General features: G+C 31.8%; 1 protein-coding gene across 2 annotated transcripts in view; it reads left to right on the forward strand.

Moving 5' to 3' along the window:
- The window catches only part of LOC105212045 (uncharacterized), a 217,680-nt gene that overhangs the window by 13,575 nt on the left and 186,308 nt on the right, over positions 1–17,797 (forward strand). For both annotated transcript variants that reach the window (XM_054227979.1, XM_054227980.1), the window contains exon 2: positions 10,561–11,084. The gene's annotated coding sequence lies outside the window, so the exon portion shown is untranslated. The remainder of the gene's footprint in view (positions 1–10,560; positions 11,085–17,797) is intronic.

The raw sequence follows: 17,797 nt of genomic DNA on the forward strand, positions 1-17,797 counted from the left end.
CCAGAAAGAACAGGAGAGAGAGTGCTCTGGTCTTATTTCTGTTCAAGAAGGTTAGTGTTCCATCTTTTCTCTCCCGAATGCTTAAACACTCCGTTTATTTGCTGTTCGTGGATTCACTGTTTAGAGGCAGCAGAGAGGTATTATGAGAGGACTTTTGTATGTGGGTTCTTGGATATTTTTGTTAAACAAAATATTTAGGAACTATGCATATCAGAACGACATTCGTCTCGCCAAGCTCGTTTTCGCCCGAAAACCACCAAATGATAGTATAAAAGGTCTATAAATACCTCAGACATTCCACTCTAAAAAACCTTGGTTATCAGTTTAATTTTGGAAAAAACTTCAGTTTGTCTTCAAAGTAGATCATCAGTAAAGAAAAGGTGAGAATCTAACCAGAAACCACTTCTTTGATATCATAAAATTCGGAATTAGGCACTTTTTGTAAGCAGTAAATAATTGTCTTCCAGGGTTCTCTATGGTTTATGCTTACATTTTTGATCTCTAGATTAGGTTAGTCCACAAATCTGAACTTTGGTCGAATAAAATTTCAATATACATCTATTTAAAAAATTGTTGGAATCAACTTTTCATTGCCAACATAATATTGGGAATAATTGAATATTGAAGCAAACTCTGCAATATACGATTTTTTCTTAGTTCCAATATTTTTTATAATATACCTTTAGCAGGACTACAGGGAACTTTCATCTTTTTAGCGAAATTCGCTTGCTTTCATCGCTGCATTAGCACACTTCTTTAAATATACTATTTAGTTGCGCCAATAAATGAACCAAGGGCAGCAACAAAACAGAAGAAGGAGAAAAACGAGGAATATGTAAGTGCAACAACAACAACAAGAGGCAACGAAGAATAGAGCTAAGTCGCCAAACTTCTTTTTTTTAGCTTCAAATCTCGATGATTTTTTTGCTTGCAGATTTCTTTCACCGCTTGCAGCAGTCAAACCTAGGGACAAATATACAGACATACATAAATATATTTATAGATATATAGAAAATATATAGTTTTTTTGTCTGCGACGAATAAGGCGAAAAATAAAGCAAGAATTATGTTTTGCTTTAAGCTCGAAAAACTCGAAAACTTTGCTGCTGCTTTGTTCGATTACAGCAACGAATTTTTGCTGAGTGTTGCTCAAGCTGGCAGTTGTTATTCCTCGTTTTGTTGTTGGCAAACTTTAGTTGATTTCTTTATGCTGAATTTCAGTATTTTCCGTTGTTTTTGTTTTTTTTTTTTTGATATTTACTTATTTAATTTTTTAATTAATTTTTTTTTGCGCTCATTGTGTGTCTAAGTTTAGAAATATTGCCTGCTGTTGTTGTTGCTGCTGCTGCGCCTCCACATTGGCCTCGGCCATTTGGACGATTTGTGAACCCTCTGCGACTCGCCATCTATCAAATGGTGCGGATACTTAGCAACCAGTAGCAGTATATATATACAAATATATATATATAACTAATATATAGATAACATATGTACAAGGCTTAAGTATATGCTCACATGCTTCTATCACAGCTTGGCACGCTAACTTGTTTTTCATTGCGGCAGCAGCAGCAGCTTAAGTTGTTTCAACGTCCAATTCTACACAAACACACAAACACAGACACACTCATGCATAAATACTTTTATTCTTGTTGTTGCTGTTGTTATTTCATCTTTCAATTGTTGGCTTTGTTGGCTGCTTTTGCCACTTGTGCTTATGCACGAAGCTCGGACTTGTTTCGAAGCCAACAACTCTCTTGTTCATTACTCTTGTTCTGTGTGTCTATTATGTTGCGTTGCTTACTTCATTGTTGTTGTTGTTGTTGTTGCTATTATTATTAAAATACAAACGGACGCGCAGTTAAAGCACTTGAAACTAAAGAGTTATATAATTCATTTTAACAGTAATTGCGCCGGCGTAAAGACATGCGGAGCGCCAAAAATAATTTAAAATTCTTGTTGAGAGTTGGTACAAAAAACAACAACAACAAGAACAACACCAGTAAAAATTATACTTAAAAGAATTTATATTAATGATGGTTGAAACCACTTCTGAGACACTTGAAAAGTTATTCTGTTGTAAAACTATGCGTACAGGGTGCCACACCAGGAGGTTGAAATGAAAATTCTGAATGCGAAATTTCGGCTCAAATAAAGTCTAAATATAGTATATCATGGAAAAAAACACTTACTTAGTATCCTAAAAAACTCCTAAAATCAGGAGATTACGTGCCTTTTTCTGCTCAAGGGATTATGAGAATATTAAGGGGTCTGATAATTCAAACAAAAGATACATTCTAGCTTGAAACATAGATATTATTAGTAATCTATTGTAGAAACTACCTACCTCAGTATATTTCTTCTTCTTCTTGATTGGCGTAGACACTGCTTACACAGATATAGCGGAGTCCACAACAGCGCGCCACGCATCTCTCCTTTTGGCAGTTTGGAGCCAATTGGTAATACCAAGTGAAGACAGGTCCTTCTCCACCTGGTCCTTCCATCGGAGTGGAGGTCTCCCTCTTTCTCGGATTCCACCGGCGTGTACGGCACAGAACACATTCAGAGCTAGAATGTTTTTGTCCATTCGAACGACATGACCTAGCCAGCCTAGCCGCTGTCTTTTTATGAACTATGTCTATGTCGTCAAATAACACATACACCTCATCATTCCATCGTCTGCGGTATTCGCCGTTGCCAATGTTCTGAGGACCATAAATCTTCCTCAAAATTTTCCTCTCGAAAACTCCTAGAGTCGTCTCATCTGATGTTGACATCGTCCACGCTTGTGCACCATAAATCAGGACGGGAATGATAACCGACTTGTAGAGTTTGATTTTTGTTCGTCGAGGGAGGACTTTACTTTTGAGTGAAGTTACATTAGTGGGTGAAATTCAATTGAGATGATCTTTCTTTACAAAACTGTGATAGAACTAATTATACGAGAATAAATGAAATCCTTTCATTTTCAGTGAAAACGCAGGAACCTTTGATCTAAAAAGCTTTTGTGAAAAAGGTTTTTTTTATCACAAAGAACTGTTCTACAACTGTCAAAGTGTGATTGCCGTGCTCTCCGGTGATTAGGCGTTTCAACTAACCTAATTTAGCTCTGACTTAGGCTAGTCAGAGGGTCTTCCAACTTAACATATACTAAATCAGGATCGTCTCCATCATGAAAGTTAAGAGCTTTACATATAGAGGGCTACGGCAGTACGATGAATATACCAGTATATAGTCGAATCTCAACGGAAACTGAAAAGCTTTATAATACTTGCCGAAAGCTTTTTGCAATTTAAAGCTTCTAGGACCATTGAAATGTTGGCTTTAACAATTTGGAATTTAACCAATTTAGAAATTAGGCGTGTGAATTAGTCATATTAGAATTAAATGAATAACTGTGAAATTTGTGTGCAGGTGGCAACTCTGTTGGTATACAATTAACATTTTTTTTAATTCTTTTAATACTGATTAAATTTTTATTTGAGAATATAAGTAAAATAAAAGTTTTATTAATTATTTATTAATACGGAATTAAGTGGCAACTCTATTGAGAGATATATTTGGATAATGTTGCAGCATTTTTGTTTAAAAATGATATCAAGCTAGTTAGGTAAAATTTTCTATTAGATTCTATATTTGATACACATTTTTTATTCAACCAGTTGGCAACCCTATATTTATATTTTTTTTGCTTTTATTTGCTTTTATATGTACTAAATTTAAATACTCAATAGCAATGTGTTATTAAAAAATAAATATTTAATGCACGAAGTCATTATCGTTTTCTATAGCTAAACATAGAAAAAAATCCGTAAATTTGCCACTCAAACACATTTTCATGCGCTTAAATTTTTTCAAGCTTCTACTTCTACAGTAGTTATTTGGTTATTTCTGCAAAATTTTTCTAGTCTATTATTTCATCACTTATTTCAGTGGTATTTTTTTCAAAATTTTTGTTGTATTTTATGACCATGTACAAGTATTTGCATTGTTGTATTTCCTCTTTTGTGCAAACACTTCCATTTTGCGCATTCATTTGGGGTTTCGCTAATCGCTGTGCACATTTGTCAAACGTCGAACAAAATGTTGAAAAATATTTTTTTCTTGCGAATTGTTGGCTGCGCATAGTTTAACCCCCCGCGCACAACAATGTAGCGCATTTACCTATAAGAGCGCTATAAATGCAGGCATGTGTGTATATGCTTATTCACACTCATGTATGTACATATATATATTATATGTATGTGTGTTTGTTTGCCGTGCTGGTGTTGAAGCCGAAATGACTTGTTGGCCAGTTGGCAATTTGAAAAGGTCAAATATGGTTTAATTGCTTAAATGCAACAATGCATGACCAATTGACAGTGTAAAATAAAAAAGTAAAAAAAAAATATTACATGCAATAAAAAATGTTGAAAAAATATCGCATGTAATATAAAATTGCAAAAAAGTCACAAAAAACACGCCCTACTAATGACCAAGCGTCTGAAAAGCGTTGAACCACACCACTTGTGAGCTATTTGCTAACAAATTATGCGTTATTATGAAATACATACACACACACTCGAATAAGCATGCAAGAGTCTGTGTGCGCCTGAGTGATTGCCGTAAACACGGAAATCAAAAAGTTCGCGGTGAATGCAAAAGCTTTAGAGTTTATGATGTGGTCTTAAAAAATTATAAAAAAATAATTAAATGAGTTTATTAAAATTTACCGTTTTTTTATTTTCAATACTTTTTTTCTTTATATTTCTCATCGCACGCTTTGTTTATGTTCGCACTCGCCACCACCGCCTACAACTTATTAAATAAACAAATATGCCATAATTAAATAAGCGAGCGCGTACTTTTCGCCTCGAACGTGCTTTAATATGAAATACTAACGGTGTTTTTTGTCTTTTTATTCACTTTTTTTGCTTGAGATCTATGCTTGAGTGCGGCCAATACCTGCCATTTGCACACTTCGAATTAAGCTTTTATAAACAAGAAATGCGTGTACGGTTGTGAAAGCAAATAAAATATGTATTTGAGAAAAAAATGTCTGCAATTAATTGAATGTTTTCACTTAATATTTGTGTGAAATGTGCTTATATCGAAGGCCTTTTGACTTTTCCTCGCGTGTTGTTGTTCTTTTTTTCGCAGCTGAAGCTTTTTTATTTGGCTAATTCGGGCCGTGGTTCATTAGTGCAACGGTTTTTTGAAAGTGCAGTCGAGCTTTGCTTATTTAATTGGATATTTTTTAATTGAAAATTAATTGTTTTAATTAAATATTTTTCAAAAAGTGTTAAAATTCAATTTGCAATTAATGTTGTTTAATTAAAGCGAAATAAGTGCGTTCCAGAGTTGAAAGCTTTTAATAAGAAATCCTTGTGTTCAAGTGAAGTGATCAGTGCTTGTAATTCTCAACCAGTCACATTTAATTGTAAAATACCGCTTGAATCCTATTTTTAAAGGAATTATTTAAAAATTTTGAGCTTTAATCGTTTCCTTGTCTAAAGCAAGGTATTAAATATAAATTATTAATTTCGAGCCAGGAAATTTTGTAGCTCAGGTTTCCTAAATAGAAATGTTTATCAATCAAATTAATTTGGCAAAACTATAAGCAATCCATTCATGATTTTCTGATATTTCATTTTCATTGGTTGATACAAAATTACATACAATTCTCAACAGGTTTATAAATATTTGTTTTTAATAAAATACGGTTTTACGACACTTAATTTCATTTCAGTCGTACTTAGCAGCCATCTCTTTAACCATCAAATTTTCAACTGGTTTACAAATATTTGTTTTTAATAAAATACCGTTTTACAACACTTAATTTCATTTCAGTCGTACTTAGCAGCCATCTCTTTAACCATCAAATAAATTTACCTATCTCGCGTGCTTCATCTCTACTCCATATAATATTTACAGCTTTTCGAAAGGTCGCTTCTAAATTAGTGAATGCCAAATGCCTCAACCAGCATGCATATCACCAAAAATAAAATTAAAAATAAACCGAAATATATTTCCACATTCCAATAATGATATGTAATTAAATGAAAAAGAAAGTTAAGGCCTTCAAGGTGAAAGTAAACACATCCTCCGTCTCTACTCACCTTCTACGCACCCGGTCGAATATTTACATAAATGAATGTATAAATCAAGCACACACCCTTTTCGTAAGTCAAAACACACAAAAAAAGAGAAGAGAAGAAAAGCAACTTGCTTTCATTTGCGCGCTCTTTAATGCGAACCTACCTCAACTTTTCGGCTTTCAAAGCTCACCAAATCGACTAATTTTGGTTGAACTGATTTACTTTGTGGTGCATATAGATGTGTTTGTAAGTTAAGTTGTGTAAAAATCTATAACTAAAGCAATAAATCATTAGATTTGTATGCGGAAATTTTAGTCAAGTCATGCGGGTTGCTAAGCGTTTATCAAGTCTATATGTGTTCATTTGTATTTCATATGTTTATATTAACATATAATTAATGATTTTATAGTCATTTAGTTAATTTGTACTGGTTATATTTTATATTTTTTTATGATGCTTATTAGTATAATTATAATAAAGAGTGTCTTCTTTCGAGTTAATGAGCGAAGTGTTCAATAGTTTAGGTTTGTTAGTTAGTATTTGAGGGATCTTACGGGTTTGTTTTGGAACACTTTTTCTAGCATTGCTGGCTTTATCTAGACACTAAGTTCATAGTGGGTTCCTCAACATATAAAAAAAGGTACTCAAATAACGTCATATATATGGTCAATAACCAAAAGATCTATTCAAAAAGTGAAGGTTTCACGGAAATTATACCATCATGTTGGAACCACTAAGTGTCAAAACGATTTATAATAACATGGTACCATTTATCGAAAGATATGCATAAGATCTCAACCAAATTATATATTTTTCTGGATGATAAGACCCCTGGAGAGTCATTACAGGTTAGTTCGCACCCGACCATTCCACAATTTCTGTTGTTTACGTATTCATTAAGCTTGAAATAAGTAAAAATGAAAATGGAAGTCTGAAGCATTATTTGTGTTTTAGAAATATGTTTCCATGCTTTTTAAACGTTTTTCGGCGTTTGTCAAGCATTTTGAAGAGAAATGTCGAAAAAGTGTGCTCACTTTGACAACTCATTTGACAGGTGGTTTGATAGCACTCTCTCTTGGAAATACTCTGGCTCTAAAAACTCACCGTACATTAAATAATATAATGTAGTTTCATTAAATATCAACTTAATAAACTTAAGAAATAAAAAAATAATGAAAAAGATTAAAAAAACAATTTAAATATTTTTTTTGGCAATAAATTATTTTTTAAATTAAATCGAATTATTTATTAATTTTTTCCTATCATAAAAATGTACGCAAATACACCACAAAAGAGCAATAACTTTATTTGACATCTATTACGATTGGCGGCCATCGATTGCGTTTAATCGCCATTTCTGTCAAATAATTACAATGGCGCGGCACGTTTATCTACACGTTTTCATTTTCCATTTGATGTTCATGCTCATGTTTCCACATGTTTTGAAATATTTTTTGCTAACATGCAATTAATTTTGTTTGCTGTCAGCAAAAAGTAGGCAACACACACAAAATAAAAAAAAACCACACAAAAAAAAAAAGGAAAAATCCATCAAATACAAATATTATACATACATATGTTGATATATATATTTATAACTATAGTCCATATAGAAAAACCAACAACAATGTGTAATTTTGTTGCCAGGTAGAAGTAAACGGCACTTTGTTGGCACGGTGGAGTAAAAGAGGCCTGTCCGCGTGTAGAATTAATATGTTCATGTCACGAAAAAATTTAGTAAACACATGACTACTTGACACTCGCATCGGGTGGACAAACACAACACGCACAAACGCATACATATCTACATATATTCGTATATAAAGAAGTGAATATGAACGTGGTACATAGATACTTAGTACTCTAATATAACCATCGCACAAATAATTGCTGATTTTCTACAACCTTTTCTTGTACTCGGAAAGTGAACTATTTTTTTTTTGCTTTTTGCTGAGAAAAAATTTCAAAATTAAATTATTCTTTAAAAAAATTTAAAAATATTATTTTAAAAAATTAAAAATATTTTTAGGACCAATTTTAATTTAATTTAGACACCTTCATTCGTTTTTTTGGAAGTATTTTTATAAGAAATGTTTAGTTTTTGGATTGAAAAGTTTTAACTAGAATAAAAATTGGAAATAAAATTAAAAACAAAATATTTATTAAATCACTTTTAAATTGAAATTATAATAAAATAAATAAAAAAAAATTAAATTTCATCAAAAAATTATAAAATATTTTTTTAAATATTTTTATTAATTTTATAAATTGCTTTTTTAGAAATTTTTAGTTTTGAGAATTAATTATTTAAGTAAAACTCAAATTTTATTTTAATAAAATTATTTATTCAAGAATTTTAAAATTTTTTTAATATATTTCTTTCTTTCAGTCAGAAATATTTTTAACTGAAAATGTTTTTTTGCAACATAAATTTAACTTAAACAAATCGTCATTGCCCAATAGGCACACACGCTGTGGGACTAGCGATCAAGTCAGACGCTAGTTGCCAAAGCTGTTTGGAGGAAGACGAAGTGGAATCGTCCAAGCACTTCCTCCTTCAATGTCCAGCATTCGCCAGACTTAGGTTAAAGCACCTCGGTAGGCATATTTTCTGCAAACCCAGCGAAGTGACTGGAATCGACATTAGCCGACTTAAGAATTTTATTATAGAGTCCAAGGGCCTTAGTGATCCGTTAGGAGTTTTCTGTGTGTCACAATGGACAGTCGAATTTGTCTCAGTAAGATTCTCTGCATCTGCGGTGATCTACCGCTTAACCTAACTTAAACAAATTATTTAATAATTTTAAAACTTTTACTGAAAAATTGTCATTGAAATTACCTCAAAGAGTAGTAAAAAAACTATAATTTTTAATAAATAGTAGAACCCTAAAAAACAAGCTTTTGAAACTAAATCCGCATCGTTTTGAAAAACGGTTTTATCTCCTTAGAAAATTATGACTATAAAATTCGATTATCAAAAAATTTCGAATATCGAAGTGAGATGGCCATTTAAATCTCGTGTTTTCACCAAATTTGCAACAGAGAACATAAAATAAAGTCTGTGACTCTTTGCTTTAAGAATCTAATAGAGATGCTATCTCATTCATCTTTTCCCTACATTATTCCTTAGAAAATATGTTTTTAGCAGAAACACATAACCTCAAATATTTCTTAATGCGAAGTGTAGACCTTTTATAGCGTTTTTGGACAGCCAAACTAATTGATCAACTAAAATTTTTATTGGTTGCCTTTTATACTGCCGGCTATTCGATAACCGATCAGCTGTTATACATTTTTATTTTTCATAAGAAGTTCCATCAACTGATTAATATTTTTTATCAGCGACATCCGTAGCCTTTTTTTATAAGAAAAAAATTCAGCCAATTGTAATCTTTGACGCAGAGCTGCATTTCATTTTCAAATGAATTAAAATTGAATTAAAAATAAATGCAGATTTTATTTTGTATGGTAAATCGATCTTAACAAGCGTTTTAATCGAGCAGAGGCCGGTAAATTGATCAATTAGCTCCTGTCTCAAAACGGTACTTTATGCCTCTTTTGGCTTAATATTTTCTTAGTTTTACTCATTTTTCAATTGCGATCGAAACTCAAGTCTAGCAGATCAGTAGTCACATACTCAACGCAAACCATGCGACCAAATTGCGCATAGTATTTTTGGCCTAATTCGACGTTAATGTACAATAATTAGAAACAATAAAACTGTATATACTATACATATATATATGTATGTATGTATGGACGGTGTCAGTCAGTCTCGCATTGCAAACTATAAAAATGACAGACAGCCTTCGTTGGAAGTTGACCAGCGTAAAAATCGAGCCAACGCGCGTTTTCAGTAATTACTTTTTGCGCTGCGCTGGGTGTACATGCGGGCGTACAAATACCGCTGTGTGCGCTTGTATGTACAGTTATGTGCAGTATATTTGATGCCTCTAATTTATTTATGTTCTGAATGTGCCAATTGTTTTGTGTGGATTTTTTGCTTTCTTTTGTTTTTATTTTTGTAAATTTTTCTTTTATTTTTGTAATTTTCGCTTTGTACTCGCTGCTTTGAAACAGTTCAGCGAACAGCTGCGCGGCACTACGTGTACTTTGTGGTCAAATGACCGACCAACTGCCTGACTGGCCGGTCTCTTGCGCTCGTCTACTTGTTGCTAAGCGGTAAAGCAGCGCAAATTTTTTTTTTCGCTCCACCGACACAAGCTCGCGTGCTATTATCCCCTTTTGTGTTTGAGTTTATTTATTTTTTTTACACTTTTTATTGTTGTTTTGTTTCGTTTTATTTGTTGTTGCCTTATTTGCGTGTGCTTTGTTCTCATTTTTATGGTCAACTAATTTCGTGTTTGCAATTTGGCTGTCCATTATTAATCATAACTGAAATGGGTTTATAATTAATTTTAAAAATTTATGCAAAAATTGACGCAAATTTTCTAAATATTTGTTTTTTGTTTTCCTCTCGTTGCAGAAAACATCGCGTGAACATCGTCTCTCTAATGTGATAATTTGCAAGTCTGCTGTTTAAATGCTGTGAGATCCCCCACTAACTGTCGCCTTCTGGGTGTGTGTGATTGCATTTTCTAACAGTTAAAGGTAGAAAAACCAAAAAAAAAAGTTTGAATAAAATACTTAAATAATTATTAAGAGCAATACTTCAAGTGAAAATTAAATAACTACAATATTGATAAACAATGAAATACGAAGAAAAAAATAAAAGAAGTGTTTGTAAACATAAAATAAAATTCTAAAAATTACAAATATTGCTCAAAATGTCAGCATTAAATTAAAATTATTACAAAAATTTTATTGCGCCAAAAATGGCATATTACAACAAGAAAAAAAAAATGATTAAAAAGTAATTAATCTGAAAAAAAACTAAAACTAATTACTTTGAATGGTGTTTTTCATAAACAAATATGCAAAAATTAAAATAATAAATTTGAAGGCGTATTCTTGTACCAGCTGCATTTCTACGGCGGGCAAATTTGTAAGGTGAGTAAAATTTGTTTTAGATTTTTCCCATTATATTATTTTTATTCCCTTTATATTATTATTATTATTATTACTAATAGAAAGTGTGTGCATCCAATGTAAAATGTTTAAAATACATTTTTTCAACTAGTAAAACGAACCTTCGTCCTATCATACAATATAGAAACAGTTCTTTGACTTTTTACTATGAATTTGAACTAAAGATCAATTCATTGGATTTTATATGAAGAAAATGTTACCCAAATTGAACCGAAATATTTCCTAGCCTAAATAGTATGATAAGAAACCATGAGAAACCACTGATTCATTAATATTGATTCGCACTATATACTTTCCTACATATTTCATATTAGTTCAGTGTTAAAAATTGAAAACTTGAAACACTTTTTTATCAGAACAGTGTTTCCTTCAGTTTCACCCAACGTATCTCGGGAACTGTTCGACGGATTCATCTGAAATTTGTACCATACACTAAGCTTATGTAGCTCTATGATCTAGAATTAGTCATACATTTTAAGTACTAATACTTTTTTTGTAAGGATGAAGTAATGAAACATAATTCTTCGGAACGTTGTCGAAGACGTAATTTAAATTAATTTTTCTAATTACTCTTTGTTTTATTTTTTTCCTGGTAAAATAATTAACTCTTCTTATACGACAAATTATAAAAACAAATAAGCAAAATAGAGATTTTGAGCTCTTGGCAGATCATCTTGGGCACGACATTTTTATTTTAACTAAATTAGAGTATAGGATTTATATTTACCAATCGAAAGTCTAGTGAAGCTTTCGAATCTATCGGGTATTATTATGTATCCTATCTTTTTCCTTTTCTTGTGAAATTTATATTTTATTTAGCAACCTGCATTTTGTTGCAGTATTGTGGTAGTAATTTCTATTTCATCTTACTAGAGGGTTAGGGCTAGGGTCCCGAAATGTGATTTTCAGGATCGAAAGTGATGGATCAGATTTCATTTATAAGACCAATATAGTAAGGTCAGATTGAATATTTGCCCACATTGTTTTTTTGGTCGTTGGGAGAGACAAAAATCGTACGAGGAACTTATTTAGAGAAAAATTGACAAATCAATATCTGAAACATAGATCATGTAAATCCATTATTAGTATATATCATACTGATAGAATTATTACCTTAGTCTTCTAAATGGAGAACTATATTAGGAGTTATTATTAAGATGACTGGGGTTATTATAAGAGACTATTTCAACAGATATGTTCCAGAATACCTCAAGAGTTATATTAGTTGGTTTCAAGACCTTAGACAAATTATAGTATAGAAGACGGGCTTATAGTTGAAGTTTTGAAAGGTGATAACTACTAATCTGATTATCATCGGCTCAAAAATAAAATTTGATCTCAATGTATATTTATGCGATAACTAAATGTTATGTAAATAGCATTGATTTTATTTTATAAAAGTCTCTGATTTATACATCTATTAGCTAATGCACACTCTCATAGAAATCACAGGAATGTACACAAACATTTACACACGACTAAGCGCTCCTTGGCGCCCATTTGCCACGCGTTCGGCGTAAAATCGCTGAACTGCTCGTAATCTGCCAATTTTGCGGTATTAGAAAATCAATTAAAATCTAATTTTCAAGCATAATACAATTTTAACTCGCTAATAATAGCACACAAACGAACAACAAAAACAACAACAGAGCCAAAACAACAATAAATGCATTGAATACAATACAAATTAACAACCATCAAGTATATTAAAAACAAATAAATGTTCGCCATATTAGTATGTTTATGTCGACAAATGATGTTAATGCGAAAAATTTTAAGCAGCTGAAATTTGCGAAAATACATACATACATACCAGAGCGATAACAATTTTAAAATACAAAATTTATTATTAATCATTTGCATATTTCCGTTTATGGCCGCTACTGCGATACAAATTCATATTTGCATATATGTCCATATGTGCGGTTGTATGTGTGTTGTGTGAGGTGCTTTGTCACTGCATTTTATGCTTTTTCGGTTGCCAAAATATTTAGCAGTATATTTTAACTGTAAACAGTTCTTGTGTGCTATCCATTTGCGATTGGCTAAATAATCAAATAAATCGTTAAACTGAATTTAGTTGCATAATTGAATACCATAAACAATAAGTAGCGATTTGAATCGGCGAAACCACCAACATCAATAAGCGATAAATAATATTTAACTAATTTATTCATAAGCTTGGTGAGATTTCTGTATAATATTCAATTTAATTAGACAGTGGATGCAGAAAATAGTAGGACAGGGAAAATATAATATTTAGATTGCTTGGTATTTTTTTGGAGTTGTAGATTTATCTTGAGGTGGTTACTAGACTGAAAAGGTCGCTTCCATAAGATGGATGGATGGATGGAGTAGTAGTAGCTACTTTACCCATACATTTTGTAGTTAGACCAAACCTTCAAAATGAGTATGAATTTCTCAGCTCAAGGAGACTGTTAAAGACAAAATGTACATAACGATCCATATATTTAATTTAAATGGTTGTAAAATGAAGTAGATCAAGATATTTGACACTTCAAACGCCCTCTCTTGAAATCACCTTATACATGGAATCAACTCTTTATCTCAAGATACTCACTGGAAAGAAATGCCTGAGACTGAAAACTGTTTGAAGGTAATATACCAATGAAAATAGATCCAAAAAAGTAGAAGATTAGCATAATCCGAACATCGCCCTCAGCGATGTGACAAAAAATGTACGTTTTCGAGAAAACGGTACGTCATTTTCGGTAGTCAAAAGTTGTTTCTCAATAGAAGAGGGTGTTCAGTGGAGATGTATATCAAATTATCTGTCTGTATCTATAATTTTATCCACCACTATATTTCATGACTTTCTCAAGCGCCACTCAACAGCTAAAAATTTCTAAATAAATTACCAAAAAGCTGTTTTCTGACTTCAAAGAGTTACTTCGTGTAGAATGAGCATGTTGTCAATTCTCAACCGGTTTATAAAATGTATTTTTTCTAATTCTTATTAATTTTTCTACTCAAAAGCGAATAGAAAGTATATATTTATATGTAAGGACCTCTGTATATCTTAGTGCTTGTTGTTATTGTTGAGTTATAAACATCATACGCCCCTATGCTGTAGTCTAACAACAAAAACCGCTCACTTATTATGTCAGCATTTCCGTAATTTGCGTTGGTGGATGATATCTCATAAATGATTAATTATGTGAAAATCGCATGTAAAAGTAGCGATTAATTAATAAACTCAGTTAAATAATCATACACAAACACTTGCATGCATATAAATAAATACTATAGATACATTCATGTGTAAGTATGTACTCATATCTGTAGCGCTGTCATGGGAATTCATCACTTTGATATACTTCGCCTTCTCGCAATGAAATGAAGAGGGCTACAGCAAAATTTATTACCGCATTGTTTGGCGGTTTTCCTAAATCAGCAGGTGATAATAGCTTTGTGAAATTCATTTCTTCTAATTTTTGCCGAGAAAATGTTGAGTGATAAAAATAAGTGCATTATATAAATGTGAAATGCAGAGGTGGAAGCAAAAGGGATTGTTATTTTGGGATTTCAACCCACAATTTTTTGAGCAAATCAACAATTCAAGAAAGAAATTTTAATGCTCTTTAATGTCTTTTTACCAAAAGCAGTTGTGTATTCAGCTTCATAAGCGGCTTACCCCTCTTTAATATTTTTTATGCTACTTGTGGGCTAAAACGAAAGCATATTATTAATATATTTATTTTCTGCTTACTCTTTGCATTAAAAAAATTAAAAATATTTTTTAACCAATATATATACATACCTCACCTTGTTTTAAATTTGTTCATTTTTTACCCTTCTAAATTCAATTCACTTTCAAATAGTCTCTAATTTCCTTTCGTATTTCCTTTCTCCGCGCTTTTTCCTTGAAAAATAATATTTATTTATGTGTATTTTTCAAAATATATACATACACAAAATATTAATGCAAATACATTAGCTATTAGTATTCAGTCACCAAGATCATCAATCACACGCCAACTTTAAACATCTCGTGCTCTATTTTATCACACATCTAAAAATATATATAATAATTTAAAAAAATATTAAAAAAAGTAAAATTTCGCTAAGGTATTTTTGCTCAAGCCGTGCGAACTTAGTTTATAAATACTTATTAATTTTTTTTTTAAACAGCAAGTGAAAGTGTTGATGTAATGAAAATAAGATTAACCAAAGTGTGTTGAAATTCGAGCATTAATTAGTTTAAGTATTAATTATATTTTAATATTTTTTTCCATTTCGAAAACTGCAAAAAACTTCTGCGATTGTATAACTTTCAAACCTCATTCGCGCAAAATTTTTATATACTTGTTCATACTTATATGGTTTGTCCAAATCAGCAATAGTATTAAACTAAATACTCATACCCGTAGTCATACTCATACATAACCATATTGTGTTATACACATAATTTGCTCACATACACTCAATACTCATACTTATTTGTACTCGTACCTATAGTAGGACACATTTTCAGAGCGTATAGTTAACTGCAATATTATTTATTGACCTTACTCCTACTTACTTCTACTCATATTTCTACTCTAATTTGCTCATACTCAGGCATAATTTTTCACAGTTTAGATTATGAATAAAACTACACAGAACTTATCGAATACTTAATATAAATATTACTCATACTCACTCATACTCATAGCCATACTCGGTAGTACTCACACTCACTAGTACTCATTCTTTTTTAATTTAGTTTCACATTTTCTCAAAAATAAATCATATTCATATCCATATATAACCATATTGAGAACCACTCATACCCATTCACATTCATACTTACTATTGCTTTTTTAATAAATATTCCAGAAAAGTAATTAGTGGTTTCTTCAAAAGATTACATAATTTTTAATTTTTTTTAGAGATATAAAAATCCGCTGTACCATTTTTGACTGTCAGAAAGAAATTTTAAATCAAGTAGACACAGTGAACTGGCAAAAATAATAATTAAAAGTAATGTCAATAAGCGAGTACTTAAAATAGCTTTCGGCTTTAACTGACTTCGATATTCTTTCAACTATTATTTTTTTGCATTTCGCCGATTTATATTTCGTTCTCATACCTACATATATATAAATATATAGATATGTCTATATGTGCCCATATATAAAACTGCTGTTTGACTTCATGCTTCTCTCACTCGGTTCGGTTTCGGCTTCGGCTGCACTGTTTGCTGTGCTGTCAACTGTCAACTGCCAAATGTCAGCTATCAGTTATGCAAAAATTACGATGAAACAAGATACAAAAGAGGAGCACACAAAACAAAAACCAAATAAAAAACGAAAAAACCCGTAAACACAATAAAAATTGGGAAAATACTTTCCAAAAAACATATTGCCGTTACAGCACCAATCTAGCGCAACAACAAAAACTAATAGTTTACAAGCTAGGCAGCGGCGCTGTCGATAGTTTTACCGCTAGTGCGGGAGTGTGCGCAGTAAACAATGTGTTGCTATTGCTGTTGTTGTAAAAAGCTTGTACGTGTTAAGAAAGATGGCATTCTCGCATCGTAGAATCACCGAAAAGTATCACCTGTCGGCATAAATTATGTGCAACAACGGCACACCGTAAAGCAAGAGGCGCAGCAACACTTCAAATAAACAACAACAGCAACAGCAATTTGACGGTGTGAGTGTTGAAACAGAAACAAAAACAAAAACAACAACAACTAAAAGCAGCAAAATAGTACAACAGCAAACTGACAAGCAACACAACCTATTTAAACGCTCATCCATCTAAGAAACAATAGGTAGCAACACAAGTTATTTATACGAGACAACGAATAGTGACTTGGAGAAATTTAATGCCGTCGTAGTGTCTTGCGCAAAAAACCAAAAAAAAAGTGTGACAGAAAAAAGTAGAAAACCAAAAATCGCTGACAAAAGAAATTTTTTCTCATTACGAGCATTTATGATTGCTTGTATTTCGCCTGAAACTACATACGTAATATGAAACAGCAGCGCAGCAAAAAATTATATAATTTTTGATTTTTTTTTTGTATTGGAAATTGAAGAACGAAAATATTGTTTTCTTGCTCCGCTCGAAATTATGCAAAACCGCACCAGTAGCACACACTCACAAGGAGATCCGGGTTCAAGTTGTTATTTGCTGTAAATATGAATATGAAGTGAGTGAGGAATATTTGCGGATAATTAATTAATATTGAGCAGGCGTGAAGCCTACCGAGTCACTGAGTCTTATTGTAGTTGGTTGAAATTAGAGACCATCATAATTGATGGTCCACAAGCTGTCCAAAAGCAGTAGAATTAATGCATTTTATTAATTATAGTTTTTGGTTCTAGACAGCAAAATTAAAAAAATAGTGATTTGAGTGTTAAACGATCGCTTAGTAAACAGTTTGCGAAGAAAATTTAATATTCAGCACTAAGGCTGAGGACGCATCGAAGCGAAGATCATAATCAGGAATAAAAAAAAGTAAAATATGGACCCTTTATGTGAATATTGAATTTTCCAAAGTAAGAACTTGATTTCAAAAAATCCAAGTAAATGTCAGCCAGAAATACCTCAGATGTTAGGTTAAGCAGTGTAAGTTAGAATTGAACATTTTCAAAATAAGCTTATTTATTCCGTTATATAGTGTGCATCATAAAAATTGGGCATTCATTACCACATTCTGATAGCTT

This window comes from Zeugodacus cucurbitae, chromosome 3 (assembly GCF_028554725.1).
Source record: "Zeugodacus cucurbitae isolate PBARC_wt_2022May chromosome 3, idZeuCucr1.2, whole genome shotgun sequence".
NCBI lineage: Eukaryota > Metazoa > Arthropoda > Insecta > Diptera > Tephritidae > Zeugodacus > Zeugodacus cucurbitae.